Genomic DNA, 18,838 nt, shown 5'->3' on the forward strand with positions numbered 1-18,838 from the left:
AGCTCTAGATGTCAGAATCTAGACCTCTCTTATATATATAATTCCTATAGACATCCTTCCACATGTTTCTAATTTAAAATACTTGGTCCAAGAGTTTTTTAAGTGGCATGGTGAGGCAAATTTGCATCTCTATTGATAATTTTACAAAGGTATTTTAGATTAGTTGGAGTTATTCAGAGCACAAAGACTGCTGCATGAACAGACTAGTGACTTGTTAAGCCCTCAGGCAAGCAAAAGTCTTCAATTGAAATTCTAATTCCATAGATACATTCCATTTGTATCCGAAGGAGTATACCATATGAAAAGACCCTATGGTGCCATTTTTGTCCCACTGGACAGCAAGTGGAAAAAATTCTTTACATTTCTTTCCTTCATAAATGGCTTTTAAAACACACGTAAAACTAAATAGAAAAATGTGGACACAGCTAATTGCTGTAGCTCCTATTATTCATTTTTATTGAAGTAAATTATTATGTACTATGCATCAGTAAAAACAGTACTTTAGGAAGTCAGTGCACTTCGTAATATTCTTTTTTTCTACCTATCTGGATTTCCATCAGAAGATTATTATCACTGTATACACCCACATCCAGCATGCCTAACTTTGCTAATGGGAAGAAATTTCTCATTTTTCAGAATCTATTTAGTCTGGTATACAAACTTACTATTGCCTGGTTTGGGAATACAGCAGCCTTCCTACTTTCCTTTTATATCTTATAGATTATCACATTTTTAACTCCTTTTACTGAAATGTTCACAATGAACTACTCTAGAAAGAGAATCCGGTACTGCATATTAAACAATTGATAAATTAACTATAAAAACTGTGAGTAGGTGTTAATAGAATTTCCCATTTTTAACATGAAAACCTGAGCCACAGGAAGGTTTTGTGGCTTACCCAAGGTCACACAGTTTCTAAGTATTGAAGCCAGACTTGGAGTTCAGATAACTGGTTTTAGAACTGGCATTTTTAAGCATCATGTTTGCATTGCCTCATGTCATCTAGCAAGTGATAAATATGCCGTGCCTTAAAAAACACGTTTCAAACCTACTAAGTATACATTTATATTAAGCATTTGGTGTTTATTTTATGACTCCACACAATTCTAGTCATAAATATGTAACTTAAAATTCTATTGCCAACCACAAAAAATAAATCATAGTGATTTTGTCTGATATCAAAAGAACGATTCCCCAAGCATACAGAAAACAGGCGTTCGGTCAGTGAAAATGTCGCAATACTGTATCTTGATTGAATACTCTTTTTAGTGGATCTAGAAATGAAAAATTAATCTTCTGAAACCATGTGAGGAAAAAATGATTATATGGTGCCCTTTGATAGCAATAAAACCTTGCCATAAAATCACCATTAAAGTGTTGCTGGTTCTGACAACTTATGATGAAGGAAACACAAAAGGTGTATTCAAATACGTTTCTGAAGGACAATAGCAGGAAAAATCAAAGTTAGTGGGATGACTGACTATTTTCTTGGTGAAGGTGAGATTGTAAGGGGGAGCCAGTTCTGTTACTACTAACCTTGAGAGTATCATGGACTTTATCAAAATAGCTATTTGTCAGAAACATTAATGCAAGCTCCGGAGCCCAAGAAGTTACAATGGAAGTAAAAATGCGTTATTGTTGCCCTTACCATTTCCCCCGCTTATTTTTGCACATCCAATCAATCTGCATTTGCTTTTTCCCATGTTAAGTATAAACCCTGTCTTCTCCCCTAATGTATCTATTCCTTGCACAAAGGCCTCCCAACTGCTTTCTACCTAGGCTACTTTTATGTTTCTCCAAACTGTCATCAGATTATCAGCTTGATCTAGTTAAAACAAAAACCTGATCAGGATCCCCTACTCCAAAGTTTTCAGTCTTCCTTTGCCTGCAGAATAAAATCCATACTCCTAGCAGTGATCTGCTCTTCCTTAAGTGCCCAAATCTCACACTCTCTGAGTGTCTTGTAGTTTCCTGACACACTACAACTTACATGCTCCTACTTAGTTTTTGCATCTTTTCTTATGCTCCTTCCGCAATGATGCATAACCCAATATATTACATGAGTCTATTCTATTTTGCTTTTTTTTTTATTTTATTTTATTGAGTTTCACTCTATTTCCTAAGCTGGAGTGCAGTGGTATGATCTGGGCTCGCAGACTGCAACTTCCGCCTCCGGGTTCAAGCGTTTCTCATGCCTCAGTCACAGGAGTAGCTGGGATTACAGGCCTGTGCCACTATACCCGGCTAGTTTTTGTATTTTTAGCAGAGATGAGGTTTCACCATGTTGGACAGGCTGGTCTCAAACTTCTGGCTTCAAGTGATCTGCCTGGTTTGGCCTCCCTAAGAGCTGGGATTACAGGCGTGATTCACTGCACCTGGCCCTATTTTGCTTTTTATTCATCCTCTTTTTCTCAGCACTTAACATATTGCACTTATCAAATAATAATTGCTAAGTCTCCACATGTGCCAGGTACTGTCCTAAGGACTTCATGTATATTCACTGCTTTATTCTCACAAAAAACATATGAGATAGATATTATAAAATCATAATTGTTTTATAGAGGAGAAAGAGAGATACTGAGGGCTAAACCTTTCATTTAAGACCATGTAAGTGGTAAGTGGCAGAGCTGGGTTTTCAGCTTGTGTAGTTCATGCACTTGACCATTACATTACTCTGCCTCATGTAACGGAGGGTGTTCAACTAGTATTTGGAGGCAGTGTAAACTCCCAGGCAAGATCCAAGCACTGGAGTCAGACATATAGGCTAATATCTTAACCCCTTACCTAAACTGAGGAAACATATACTGGCAATCACATTCCCAGCATGAGACCCACCATCACTATAAACTGATAATAACAGAATCCACTTCAGATATCACAAGAATTAAATGAGATAAAGTGTGTGAAGCCTTTGACACAATGGCCTGTACATTTTAAACATGAAGACCATGTAATGGATTGTGTAATTATAATTTTTTTAATTAGGAGATAAACTTTTTTCTGTTTTAACATTTCTGAAATTCAGATAGCTTACATTCAGTGTAAGAAGAAACTTAACAACTATTTCTTATTTTCATCCCAAAAGGCTATTTTAATTAAATGGGGAATTTTATAAGTAATGGTATCTTAAAATCAATATAATACTAAATAATTAATTTTACTAAATAAAGAAGCCTTTTTCTATAATCTATCCTATTTTTTGCCATTACTAATTGCAATACCAGGATGAGTCCCTCTTAGTCTTCTAAAACTTTGTATGTCAATCCTTAACCTCACTGCCCAACATTATGGTTCTATTTCATAGTTTTGCTGATATACCTCCTTGCAATTGATTATAAAATCTTTGACAGCAGAAATTTTGTTTTCCTCTTTTTGTTTTAATCTAACCATCTCTCCTCCTCCACCTCACTCCAGTGTCAAACACTGTACATGTGGTGCTCCATGTTTAACATGCACTTTAATTATTTGTTGAGTGAAATTAACAAAAATATGGTCACCAAAATGCAGATATACCCATGCTAAATCTTCATGGAAGAAAAATAGAAGGAAGAGCAGCTACATCTGACATAATTAGGGTGACTGGAGCCATGTGGAGTTCATTTTCTTGCTTGGCTGTCAGTCAAAGTTGGAGATCTTGTAAAAGGAAGCTCTAAATTATGGGAAACAGCAGTCAAGCTGTACTGAACCCTTAAGCTCACACCTAAGTGAAAATTATGCATGTAACCCTATTTTGGGGGTGAATTGGAAAGAGGATCAAGTAGGTACTTTCCAAAATGGTAGCAATGCTGTGTTTGTCTTTTCATAAATACTGTGTTAACATTCATTCCAATATTACAAAATTATTTGTGAGGACTGGCAAACAGTCCATACTCATATTGTCTGACTGGTTTAAATAGAGTTAATTCTTTTTGATAGAGAAATCTTACATAGCAGATGGTTCACAAGTCTCTGTCTATTTAGTAAGCAATCTGTCATATCCAAGATGTCATCATTTTGGAAAATAACTTCTATGAAAGTATCTTCTTCATGTTTTGAAAATATGATGTCAAATATAATTTTTTTATTATTTTTGAAGTTTGCATGTTACAGTTTAAAATGTATATTTGTGTATGAATATGGTCTCTAAATAATTGCTGACTATGGCTGCCTGGACAGAAGAAATTTTAAGAGCCACCAAGCTCACATGGGATATGAAGTGTTGTGGTTTTATGACTATTCATATCTAAAGTAAATTAGTTAAATGACAGTTTATTTTACATTTCATGTTCTTTACGAAATTACTTTTACTATGAAATTAGACTTCAGATATGAGTTAATGTCAAAAAAATAGAAAAACTGCTATGAGATGAACCAAACACACCACTTTTTTTTTTCCTATCTGGCAATAATTTATTACTTTAATATATTGATATTTTATTCTACTGAATAAATAAATAAATTCATTGTAGAGTAGTAAAAACTCCATTAATGAGCTCAGATAAAATATAACTACTTAATGATTTTTCAAGCTCATAAACATTTATTCTATTTAGTGTGATATAAAATACTGCTTATGATGATATCTTTCTTATCCCTTAGTGAGTTTCATCTGATACATTTTATATGCAGAAATGACACATTTGAGGCTGACATGGTATGGAGTTTTCACCACTACTCCATTTAAATGTCCCTCATGAATTGATCAGGCAGAAAGCTTCATAGGGAAAAGCTAGCACATATTTTTTAAGTGGGAGTGAGTTTTCATTAGTAATTTAATTTTGAAAGCTCAAAAAATGTTTCAAAACATATCAATTGTTGGTTCAAAACAATGGACACCATGGTACCTTGGAAAGTGCTCACAAGCAGAAATTCTGAGCTCTATCCCAATTAGACATGTGACTTTAACAAAAAAGAAAAGAGACAAAGAAGAAGAACAGCAACAACTTTTCTGGTCCTTGGTTTCTATCACTGCAAACATGTAATTCACCCTGGTTGATTTCAAGATGCCTTCCATTTCCAACATCTTCTAATTCAATATACAATTATTTGTTTTCTACCAAAATATTCGCTCATATTCTTTTTTGCAGAAAGATAATTGCTAAAGACCATATTGCTTGAGCCTTGAAGACGTTTCTGGCCAAAGAGTACAGATAACTCTAAAAATATTAAAAATTATTTAAAACAAGGAAACGAGCAAAAACTTATATAGGAACAGAGAAAAGAAGTGGAATCTAAGAAAGAAGTACAGAAGGAGACTCTGAAGGAAGAAAGATAGATTTTTTAGTCAAAATATGCCCTTTTTAAGAAAAATCTATTATCCCAATTATTCTTCAAGGGTTTAACAATTTAGGATTTTTATGTTGTCTCTAGTCATTATCTTTTCATAAAAATATGAGTCATGTCAGTGGCCAATTTCTGTTCTGGCCTGTGTTGGTGGTCCTGCAGGAACAACACTATGTTGTTTGAACTCCACAGAGCAGTGTAAAAGGATATTGATTGATGGATCTGTCTATTCTTCTATACATATGTAAATTATATTTGCATTAATATTAATATTTTCTAGATGTAAAAGAAAATATTTTCTGTATTATTATAATAATAAATATTAATAGTTTCTAGATTTAAATGTAAATTAAACACACTGCAGTTATTAAAACTGATCTCATGATGTGCTGCTATGAATTTGTTGTTTGCCTTTCTAACATTGTGCTGTTATTCACATTGATAACACCAGGAGGCACATAGAGGAGACTCTGCATCTGTTACTATGGTGACTATTAGGCAAATTTTAAAAGAAGTGCAACCATCGTGTATGCATAAATTTAAAATAATATTGTACAGCTTCTTTAGAATTGTTGAGAGTTAGACATCATATTAAAAATATTGTTTGAAGTCATATGTTTTCTGTTTCCTTCTGTTTTCTTCTCAAAGAAAACATAGCTAATTTCAATAATGCAGACAAAAAAACTGAATTTTTATGGATAGTAAATCACATCTTCTGTTTTTCTCTAAAAATATTCAAATTATTATTTTGTATGTAGGCTCTGGAGATAACCACATCTGTCTCATATCATTAACTTTGCCACTTATTTGATGTGTATTGTAATCTGTAACATAAAAGGAATCATAAACAGAAATTTGAATAAATAAGAGATATATTTGGTTTGAGTATGCTAACCAAAATTATTTTTAGAATGAGGAGACAGATAAATAAATTTACTTTGGAGCATCTACTTGAATTAAAGTGTCATTATTAACTTCTTGGATATTTCTTTTCACATCATGAATCACAATAGCGTATTGATACTTATGTATTCTGAGCTTGCATTTTTACTATTTTATTTACTCCTTTTCTTCAACAAATATTAACTATGAGTATCAGGCATTGTGCTAGGTTCTGGGAGACAATGGAGAAAGAGTAGATGGAGAAAAAAAAAAGGACCCAGGAATAGTCTTGAGAATATCTGATATGCAAACTTTGGGTCAAGAAGAAAGATTAAGTAGAAGAGACTAGGAAAAGCCAACTCTGCGAGGTAAAATGAACACAGGAATATGTTGTCATAATAAAAACAGGACAGTGAAAGGTGAGAAAAACTGCATTTTCAGTAGCCAGAGATGTGGAGTGTATCTAATAGAGAATAGTGAAAATAGAAAAATAATACAGTGGATTTGGAAACATAGAAGTTATTGGTGACCTTGACAAAAGATGTTTTAGTGGTAAGGTAATAATTGTAGCTAAAATGAAATGAGAATGAAGAGCGACTTGCAGATTAAAAAAAAAAAAAAAAAAAACTTGGGTGGGCACAGTGGCTCACGCCTGTAATCCCAGCACTTCGGGAGGCTAAAGCTGGTGGATCATCTGAGGTCAGGAGTTCGAAACCAGTCTGGCCAACATGGTGAAACCCCATCTCTACTAAAAATACAAAAATTAGCCAGGCGTGGTGGCGCAGGCCTATAATCCCAGCTACTCAGGAGGCTGAGGCAGGAGAATCATTTGAACCTGGGAGGCAGAGGTTGCAGTGAGCCAAGATTATGCCATTACACTCCAGCCTGGGCGACAAGTCTCAAACAAACAAACAAACAAACAAATATATATATATATAAAAAATTCAATGAGATTTTTTAATTTTTATTTTTTTTGGAAATAGAGTTTCCCTCTTGTCACCCAGTAGCTGGAATTACAGAGTTTCCCTCTTGTAATTCCAGTAGCTGGAATTACAGGTCTGTGCCACCACGCCTGGCTAATTTTTGTATTTTTAGTAGAGACGGAATTTCTTCAGGTTGGGCAGGCTGGTCTCAAAGTCTCGACCTCAGGTGACCCACCTGCCTTGGCCTTCCAAAGTGTTGGGATTACAGGCATGAGCCACCACGCCAGGCCTGAATTATAATTTATATATAGCTAAATGCATACATTTTAAGTGTATAATTTTATGAGTTTTGTCAGATGTATACAATGACAGAACATTTCTATCACCCCAACATTTCTTTCTGTCATTTTGTAGTCCTTACCTCCTTTTATCTGACGCCCAGGCAACCACTGATTTGCTTTTTACCAATATAGATTAGTTTACATTTTCTAGAATTTCATATAAGTAGAATTACACCATATGTATTCTTTTGATTATGGTTTTTTTCACTCTGCATAATGATTCTAAGTTTCATCGTTGTTGCTGTGCGTAGCAATTTATTAATAATTTTTCTTTACTAATAGGTATTTCATTTTATCTTTATATTATGCAATTACATCATGTTCATTCATGTATCTATTAATGAACATTTTAGTAGTTTTCAGTTTTTTTGCTATTAAAAAGTTGCTATGTAAAAATCTTCAGGAGGACATATATATTCATTTCCAATGGGTAAATAGCTTTGAATGGAATTAGTAGGTTCATTGGTAAACGTATATTTAACTTTAAGAAATTGCCAGTTTTTCAAAGTGATTTACCATTTTATAATTATATTAGCAATTTATGAGAACTACAGTTGCTTTATAATTGGTATTCTCAATAGTTTAATTTTAGTCATTCATATGAATATGTAGTGATGTTTTATTGTGGTTTTAATTTGCATCTCTTTAATGACTGATGGTGTTGATCATCTTTTCATTTTTCTTTGTTCTTGTCTCTTTCTAAGGAGGATGGAGGACAGCAGTCTGAACTGGGTTATGAGGACCCCATGTGGGGTACCTAACCTTAGCCGTTGAGCTCATTTCACTGAATCTGTTCCAAGCTCGCACTTAGGAGACTTCCCCTGAATTCCTCCCCGGTGGTAGGGTCTACAGCATCTCCTGCCCCATCTGACCTCAAGTAGTTCCGTTTTCTGGGAACTCAGGGAGAGCCTTGTTAAGGCTGCTTCTGACCCTAGTCTCTGATCTTCCCAAGGGACATGGGGCTGGAGTGACATGACACACTCATGTCCCCATGACTCTGTAATGAGTTTCGCTCTGCCCAATTTTGTTTTTCATGCTCTTATTAACTATTTATAACTTTTCCATGAAGTGTCTGTACAAGTATTATGGGCTGAATTGTGCCCTGTCAGAATTCACAAATTGAAGTCCTAACCCCAATCCAGTACTTGAGAATATAACTGTATTTGGAGATAAAGTCTTCAAAAGGTAATTAAGTTAACATAAAGTCTTTAGGGTGTGCCCTAATCCAGTCTATCTGGTGTCCTTTATAAGACACTAACACAGACACACTGGAAGATAAGGCTAGAAACATACACAGACAGAGGAATGACCATGGGAAGACAGTGAGAAGGAAGCCATCTGCAATCCAAGGATGGAGACCGCAGAAGAAACCAAGTCTGCTGACACTTTGACCTCGGGCTTCACCTTTCAGACTCTGAGGAAATGAATCTCTGTGTTATTTTGTTATGCCAGCCACAGAAAACTAACACAAGTTTTTTTTTTTTTTGGTTTTTCTTTTTGTTTGTTTGTTTGTTTGTTTGTTTTAGTAGTTTTCAGTTTAGATTCAGCCCTGACTCTTAGGGCTTCATTGTCTTATTAAATTGTGAGAGTTTTCTAAGTATTCTAGACATAAATTATTGACAGAAATTTTAATTGAGAATATTTTCTCCTATTCTGTGGTTAGCCTGTTTAGTTGCTTAATGGTATCTTTCAAAATGAAAATGTTTTTCATTTTGACAAAGTTCTATTTATCATGTTTTTATTTCAGAGCTTTTGTCTTTATGTTAAGATTTTCTTCTGTTTTCTTCTAAATGTTTCATAGATGAGCTTTTATATTTAAGTCAATGATCCATTTCAAGTTAACATTTGAATATGTTCAAAGTTTTAAAAATTATTTTTTTTCTATATGAATACCTATTTGTTCTGAAACCATGTATGAAAAGATTTTACTTTCCCCATTGAATTGCCTTGGCATCTCCACTGACAATCAAATGAACCTATATATGTAGTTTTATTTCTGAATTATTTGTTTCCTGGATTCTAAATCTATTCTCCTCTGTAACCCCTCCCTGGACTGATGATGGGGTTATATCCCAAAAAACCTGTGACAAGTTGAAAATCCTGCCTTTCCAGGATTAACTTCCAACTTTCGGCACATGAAACTTTTTGACTTGCTTGGTAGTCAGAACTATGTGACAGCCCAGAAGTGCCAGGGAGCTGACTCCCCTCAAGATCAGTTCTTAACCAATTACTAGTGGGAGTTGGCACATAAACATTTAAGCTCCCTTGCCCCTCAAGTGGATCAAGCATCATTGGCTTCTAGAGTTTCCACGGGACGAATCTCCACTTACACACCATGGTAATTTGCTTATCAAATATCTTTATTCAGTTTCCTATTTCCCTACTAGTGCTTTTTGGGGATCACTTTCCAGTTGAACTTGTTGCATTTCATGCCTTGTCTCAAGACTTGCCTCTAGGAAAATATAAATAATGACAATATGTCTTGGAAAACCCATCATAGTATTCCTTGGATAATTGCACCCCTAAAACTTCACACATGTGCCAGGCCTCTGAACATTTTTAGGTTTTATGTACTGGCACACATGCTCCTTACTGGGGTATTCAGAATACTTTCCAATTCCCGCTCACAAAATATGAGTAATAACCCCATCATCTAATATAAAAAAGCACTCTTTATTACCTACGTCTAACATAAACTGAAGGCACGCCATGAATCCCATTTTAGGTGGGGACTATTAAGGTATTTAACAACTTGTACAGCCCCTACATATTGGCTGTAGTGCTGGAGAAGATTCTTGGAGTTCCCATGGCTGGTCACATGTAAATCTTTCTTTGTGGATCATGAGCAGGCCCAGGGCTCCTGGGGCAGCAGTGAGGTAGGCAGGGCAGCAGCAGAGCACTTGAGGGGAAAGCAAAAGAAGCAAGAAGTGGGTGGAGGCAGACACTCTAAGAGCACTTGAGCCTGTATGTCCAAAGCAAGAACTACCTCCGGATTTTTAGTCGAATTTCTTCAAAGCCAGTTTGAAATGAGCTTTCTGTCTCTTGTAAAATAAATTATTGTAGCTGATTAGCCACCCCAGGTAGAGTCTAAGGACCCATCCTCAATTCTATTGCTCTCTCCCATAGCCCAGATGCTGTCAATTTTATCTTTTAAATGTTTCTTCAATTCACTGGTCCTACTAATACTGCACTCTTTAAGACTTTCATTATCTTTGCCTGAGTTATTTTAGCTGCCTCTTAATTGGTCTTGCTGTTTCTAGTCTTATCTTTCTCAAATTCACACTTCTTCTATCCAAATTTGACCATGTAATTCCCCTTGTTAAAATTATTCAACTGCCCTCCATCACTACAAAATAATGCGGCCATGATTTAACAATCTATTTGACTGTCTCTTTTCCTTCATCTCTCCACATTGCCCCTTTGTCTTTAGGTTCAGTAATATCAAACTGCATGTGTTTCCTGCCATATATCATGTACTTTCTTGTCTTCATACTTTTATTTATAATTTTCTCCTCCCTTTTCTCCTCCCTGGCTAATGTCCATGTACATATTTCTCGTCCCTGGTTAGTGTCATAACTTAGCCATCACTCTCTCTGGAAACTTGCTGGAAATCCCCATGCTGAGTTAAATGACTCTTCCTATGTGATCCCAGAAGAGTTTGTGAACATATCCATCATTTCACTGACCAGACTGTGGTATAAATATCTGTTCATGGCCGGGCGCGGTGGCTCACGCCTGTAATCCCAGCACTTTGGGAGCCGAGACGGGCGGATCACTAGGTCAGGAGATCGAGATCATCCTGGCTAACATGGTTGAAACCCCGTCTCTACTAAAATATTAAAAAAATTAGCCAGGCGTGGTAGCGGGCGCCTGTAGTCCCAGCTACTTGGGAGGCTGAGGCAGGAGAACGGCGTGAACCCGGGAGGTGGAGCTTGCAGTGAGCCGAGATTGCGCCACTGCACTCCAGCCTGGGCGACAGAGCGAGACTCCGTCTCAAAAAAAAAAAAAAAAAAAAAAGAAAAAAAGAAAAAAAAATAAAATAAAATCTGTTTACATGTCTTTACCACCCACCCCACTCCCTAGGTACCTGAGATAGAAGTTCTATCCCCACGTTAGGCATATGGCAGATATTCATTAAATATTTGCTAAATGAATAAATGCATATACATGTGATCATAATATACAAGAAACAATATACTTTAAAATATAGAAGCCTCCAAATATATTTTGAGTAATATCAGCCCTGTTGGTATAAGGACTGATATCCAAAAGACCCTTTTGAGTATAACAAAGTACTTTTGAATAGATGTTTGTTAAAAACAAAATTAGCTATATTAATTTGTGGACATAGTTGTGGTGAAAGCATAGATTAAAACATAAATTATTGGCTGGGTACAATGACTGACACCTGTAATCCCAGCACTTTGAGAGGCCGAGGTGGGAGGATCACTTTGGGAGGTCAGGAGTTCGAGACGAGCCTGGCCAACATGGTGAAACTCCATCTCTATTAAAATATAAAAACTAGCCGGGTGTGGTGGCTTTCATGCCTATAATCCCAGCTGGTCGGGAAGTCGAGGCAAAAGAATTGCTTGAACCTGAGAGGCAGAGGTTGCAGTGAGTTATGTCACTGCACTCTAGCTTCGGTGGCAGAACAAGACATCTCAAAAAATATAAAACAACAACAAAAACAAAACAAAATAAACAAACCAAAAAAAAACCCAATAAATTATTGTTATATCTTGAAACTATTAGAAAAACAATTCTTGAAAGTACAACATGTAACAATTATGCAAATTAAAGTCACTCATGTTTCATTACTCTCTTTGTCCCATGAAGCCAATGTAAAAATTGCTAAGAATGTTTTTGATCAAATAAGAAGTATTTTTCAACAAGTTAGACTCTGCTCAGATGAATGGGAGAGGATTAACAAATGTTTTCTTGAAAGCTCATGGCATTCAGTCAAGTGAGTACATTCAGAATCTAATAAATTTCAAATAAGAAATGTGTATCAGTGAGCCATTATGTTCCCTGTTACCAGTTGCATGGCATTGAAAGAAAAACAACAATATTATTTAATTTTTTGATAAGAACATGTGCTAATATATCCACAAAAACCTGAAAATGCTTTACTTTTAGGTGTTAATTAAGGGATTATTATTTCTTATAAGTCATACATTAAGAGATCAAAAGTATTAGAAGAGTGAATTAATATTTTAAAGGTATTAATAACACATTTTTTTGCATTGTTCCCTTCCCATCAATATAAAGGTATAAAAAGACAGTGTTTTATTGCTAATATCACATAATAAGATTGACAAATCAAAATTTAGTTCTTACTTGAATGTTTTGCTGAACTGTGGTTTATAACTTAAGATATATATATATATATTTAAAGGTATATATATATAAATGTATATGCATTACTTTTGCTGTAGTTACCAATAAGTTCCTCATTTCCATTTGAGACCTTATCAGCCTGGACTTCACTGTCCTTATCACTATTAGCATTTTGGTCACAACCATTTAACCAACCTCTAAGAAGTTCCAAACTTTCCCTCATCTTTCTCTCTTTTTTGAGCCTTTTAAACTCTTCCAACCTCTGTCTTTTATCCAGTTCCAAAGCTGCTTCCACATTTTCAGTTATCTTTATAGCAACTCTTCTGTACCAGTTTTCTGTATTAGGTCATTTTTGCCTTGCTCAAAGTACCTGAGGCTGGGTAATTTGTAAATATAAGAGATTTAATTAGCTCATGCTTCTGCAGTCTGTACAATCATGGTGCTGGCATCTACTTGGTTTTTGGGGAGGCCTTACTGAACTTTTACTCATGGTGGAAGGCAAAGTGGGAGCAGGCACGTCACATGATGAAAGCAGGAGCAAGAGAGAGTTACGTGGGGAGTGCTACATACTTAAACAACCAGAACTTGTGAGAACTCACTTAGTATTGTGAGCATAGCACCCAGCTATGAGGGATCTCCATGACCCCCATGACACAAACACCTCCACCAGGCCCCACCTCCAACATTGAGGATTACAACTTAACATGAGTTTTGGTAGGGACAAATATTCAAACTGTATCAACCTCCAATTAATTTTTTTTAAAAAACCCTTTTATGATATGAATATTCCCTTCCACCCCTTCATGTGTCCACACTGAGAATGGATAGAGAGTGTGATGTCATTTGTGAAGTTCAGGAGAAAAAAAATCCTCCAGACACACAACAACATATGAATTAAACTAATGTTCTTAAATAACTAATGTCTAAAATGTACTATTGTTGCATTTTCTATTTCAAAGCCAAAGGTGGAAAACGAAGAAAACTTCAATATCTTACCACGTTATACAAATAAGAATTTTCCCAGCAGTATAAATCTGTGAACTTTGTTCACTGAATAATACGAAATTAAAATTCTGAATTGGGCATTTTATCACCAGATCCGCATCTCACTGTGAAGAGTCACCAGCAAAGGTTAGCTTTTGTTTGGACAGGGAAGTTTGCTGTGACAACTGAAGCAGGTTTACCAAATTAGCTGTACTTGGTGGAGTGCCAGCTGAACACTTCTTTTTTCCCTCACCTCAGCTCTGTAAACCCATGTTTTGGGCTCTTATCCCCTGTGCCTGACCAATGTATTAGACAGAGGACACAGCCTTCCAGTGCCTTTTGAATATTGGCACGATCTCATTTTTAGTTATTAAAACGTTGCTCCACTTTAATGTCATAATTCCAGTCTCTCAATGTGTCCCAGCTCTGATGCAGCCATGAATTCTGCAGTTGAGCCTGGGAGTAAGTAGGTTGCCTCACTGTTTCCCCAACTTGTCCCTCCACAACCCCTTCTCATCTCATCATGCTGCAGTGGGCTGCCCTAGGATGAGGAAAGGGTGGAGGAATGAGAGTGAAAGGACAAGTTCGTAAGGGACTGGTGCTCTTGCAATATGGAATATGGGCCTTCTGTCATGGCAAATGCCCAAATAAAGTTTTCTCACATTGGAGTTGAGAATTCCACATTCCCATCTTCACCCTCCCCCTTCTCTAACACAGTACTGTTTCCTAACCAGTGGATGCATTTTTTTTTTTTTTTTGGCTAACATTTTCCTTACAATTGTCACTCAACTCTTGCCCCAGTGGTATTCACAGAGGAGCAGGCGTTAGCGTAGCGTTCTTTTCTGATGACTCACACCTGGCTACTTTCCAAGCTATTGCTTCTGGCTTTGGGAAACATTACACTTCTTTTGCTCACAGAATTCTTTAAGGCCTGGCCTCTCCCTGGGCAGCTGCAATCTTTGCTCTGAATTTTCAGCAACTCCAATCCTAGACTCTTCTAGGAAAGAATCAATTATGAATGTCTCGACCAATCACTCCCATATGAACCCAGAGGATCAGAAACTACTAAGTACTTAGTCCTGTGTTCAGAAATACCTAAATTTCTGCAGCTTAACAAATACCCAGTTGGATGAGGGGATACATTTTTATGTTTCTGGAAAACTGAGAAGCATCCCGTTTTCTACAAGTGACTATCTTAAATCAACTACTTCAAAGGTTTTTAAGATGCCTTGTCATCAGCTTTGGATTCTGAGCCAAAACTCCTAGACTATGGGAGAAGTCTCACCTTAATATGTACTTCACAAAAGGTGAGTTACAGTAACTTTAGGAGAGCATATTTAGGATGGTGTTGGTGCTCCCAGAGCTTAAATGCACGTACAAAAACCAAGGTGTACTTTAATCATGAAATTAGTAACTCTGGGTTAAAATTCTCCATAGGGCATCTGGTCCTATTCTATAGGTGATAATGTAATCAATAGTAAAAGAACTTTAATAAGATTTTTTCCAACTTGACTTGAATACCCCTTAGAGACAAATAAATCCCTATATCACAAAACCGACCAAACCATTTCTGTATAGTTCTAAGTGCTGGAAAGTTTGAATTTACATCGAGTCAAAATTTACCCCTATGTAAATTTCACCCAAGTTTTCAAATTTATCATCTAAAAACTCATAAAACTTAACCTGAGCTTGGTTTGACTTTCCGGAAGAGTCAGGGTCTAGGATCGGAGTTACTTGGAAATCAGAGCAACAGTTGCAGTCATAAAGCTCACTTTTCCTGAGTTTGTTAAGCTGCAGAAACTCAGACCTTCTCTCTGAATACAGGGACCAAGTATTTGGGAGTTTGTGTTCCTTAGGGTTTAGGGATGAGTGGAGTCACTGGTGATTGCCTTTTCCATGGAAGTATCAGAGGCTAGTATTGGAGTTTCTTGAAAATCAGATAAAAGATTGAATCAGAAAATTCACTTATCCATAGGGTAGCCCTATAGGTTTTTTGAGAACGATGGTCATTTCCCATTTAGACTAATCTTCTTTAAACTAAATTTCCCCCAAATTTTTCAATTTTTCAATGTGTGACAGTTCTGAAGTTTTCTTACTATTTTGGTGACCCTTCTGTTATTATTTTCCAGTTTTTCCAACATCCTACTTGTGGTATGTATGGTAGTCAGGATTCATAACAATGCCAGAATGAATGAAACAGGAAACCACTTCTGTTAAAAGTTAACTTTAAAACAAGAGTAAAATCATGACTCTCATGTAGATATAAAAATGAATACATGTTAAAGATTTCATATAATCAATAAGGAAATCAGGCAGACATTTTAACTGTTTCCAAAAAAATCTAAAGAGAGATTTATATAACAGAAATATTGAAAAGAAGGTAGAGGTATAGACAAAACTGCTGTTTTGTTTTTGTTTTTCATGATGGTGGGAGGAGTCAGATAACCAGGAGAGTGCCTGGAGTCCAGATAATGCAAAGTTCTCCACCGAAGCGCAGATATCTTTCCTATACTTCCTTGCTCTAGATACTATTCCTTAAAATTCACAGGATAGTGATAAATATAGAACCCAATACCTGGTAGTTGTAAAATTGCCATACAGCTTTAAAACATTCCTTTGTATTAAAAGGTTTAATATAATATGGCAATAAACACTGAGGTTAGTCTTAAGTAAAAAAGAGTAGGTGTTGAAAGTTTGCCCCTCTGTGGCATATCTTAAATGATCAATAGTTTGCTAATTGTATCTTCTCTCTCAAGTTTTCAATATTTCATGGTCTCTGGATTTACCAGTTTCAAATTAGTTAGCAAATTCAAGTTCATTGAAAAAAATACCAACTTAATTCATAAGCCTGCTATATGCATAACATACAAAATAAGTAAAAAATACAGTTTTTTGTAGATAAATTATATTTTAGTTGAACAGAACAAGGGGAATATACATATAAATATATTAAAGGCCAAGTATAACTCATTTAAAGGCAAAAGATAAGCTACTGGATTTTTAAAAATGAGTTAATATGTTAGGTTGGAATAATCAGAAATGACTTAATGAGAAGATTGAATTTCCACAAATTATAACAAGATACAGAATACTCAAGGAAAAGGAAACAAAAAAAATGGATCCTAGATTAGAATAATTGGAAATATTCCTGAATCATTCAAGGGTCTTAATTGTCAAGTTAATGAATTTGTATTTAATTCTTAAAACAGAACTATTAGAAAATTTTTTAAAAATGTTATTTATATAATAAGAACAATTTTGTGATTCAATCTAACATAGCTATGAAAGTTAGATTGGAAAACACAGAGACTGAGATAAGAAGGCCACCAGAAAGTAAACTTTATGTAACTTGACAAGATGTTTTTTTCTTTTTGCTATGGAGCAAGAGGGGATAGGAGTAGAGAAAGGACAGAAAAAAATGAAAGATTATTCCAATTTTTCCAGTGTAGATAAAAATCTCTATGAGCTTCCTAGGGCTGCTATAACCAATTACTATAATTGCTATTAACCAATTAAAACAACATAAATTTATTCTCTAACTGATCTGAAGTCTAGAAATCCCAAATCCTGGTATCAGCAGGTACATGCTTCCTCTGAAAGCTCTAGGGAAGAACCTTTACTAGCCTCTTCCTAGTTGTTGGTGACTCCTGCAATCTTTGGCTCCCTTGGTTTGTAGCAGCATCACATCAATCTGTGTCTCTATCTTCACATGGCCTTCTTCTTTGTGTTTCTCTTCTGTATCTCTGTGTATCCACTTCTTGTAAGGACACTAGTCATTGGATTTTTAAGATTCGCCCTAATCCGGTCTGAGTTCCTCTTGATCCTTCACTATCTGCAAAACCTCTGTCTCCAAATAATGTCACCTTCTGTGGTTCTTGGTATACATCAATTTTTGGTAGACACTAATTCAATCCACTATGGGTAATTTGGACAAACATGGTTTCATGACGTCTAATAAATGTTCTGCTCTGTTCTCTTAGAAAAACAGTTATTTGATAAGGTAAATTCAGGTTAAGGTTCAAGGAGCCAGATTTGTGAATGGGAAAGGCTGGAGTTGACCAACTCTTGGCTATTAAAAGCAGAGCCAAAGATAAAAATAATAATGATAGTAAAAGATGGAGTCAGTAGTAAAATTTAAATTATGAAAAAGAAGACATTCTACACAAACTTTTGGTCTGAATTAGTGAAGCAAAAAGGCAGAAACCAGGTAAGAAACAAAGTATCTTGGATCCCCAGATATTACCAACTCAGTCCATTGCTAAGGCAAAGCTGAGTTTATTACTTACTCTGTAACGAGGAATACCACCTCCACAGAGCTTTGGCAGTATCTCAAAGCAGGAGAAGGTGAGGTCGGAATTTATTGAAAATGAAAAGTTTGGTATAAGTTGGATCTTCCAAGGCAAGGACTTGATTAGGACTCCATAATGATCACGTATAATGGTCAAAGACTGCTGGAAAAATCAACCTAAGGATTTTGAAGAGAGGAAATTAAAGAATCTTAGGGCTCATATTATTGATGCTTTCCATTGAAAAGTTGATGGGTCTTTCAGAAAGTTCTTGGAATTAACAGGCAGATCATTTACCTGTGCAACAGTCTCCAGGGAAAGTAAAATTATGCTAATGAAGACAGTGTAATAGCATACTCCTGTTAATGTGAACAGTAACGTGTGATTTCTGTTCTCTGTGCCCTTTCTGTGTGTGAAGGTAGACAGCTTCAGGTCTTCACGGGAAACAGAGACACAAAGTCACAGCTGGTAGGTGTGGAATGAGGAGCCAGAAAAAAAATCTAGATGAATTCTTTGAGGTGCAGACCATAGAGCCTAAGATAAATTTTTGTTGCACTTTCATTTTATTAAAAAGATGTCTGCAACGTTGGCCAAGAGTTAAAAAGAAGTTGTGAGTGTATACAAATTTTGAAACAGTAATAATAAATCCAAGAAGGAAATGGTAATAAAATTAAGAAATATAAGGTTTTAGGAAATACTATATTGTTTTATTTAAAAATAAACTAGGTGGTTTCCATGAAGGGTTATGCTAGACATTACCAAAGCCTCCTGATAGCCAATTCTCTTCTTTGTGGATTTGTGAAACACTATACTTACCAGTCCT

The sequence above is a fragment of the Chlorocebus sabaeus genome, chromosome 7 (assembly GCF_047675955.1).
Source record: "Chlorocebus sabaeus isolate Y175 chromosome 7, mChlSab1.0.hap1, whole genome shotgun sequence".
Taxonomy (NCBI): domain Eukaryota; kingdom Metazoa; phylum Chordata; class Mammalia; order Primates; family Cercopithecidae; genus Chlorocebus; species Chlorocebus sabaeus.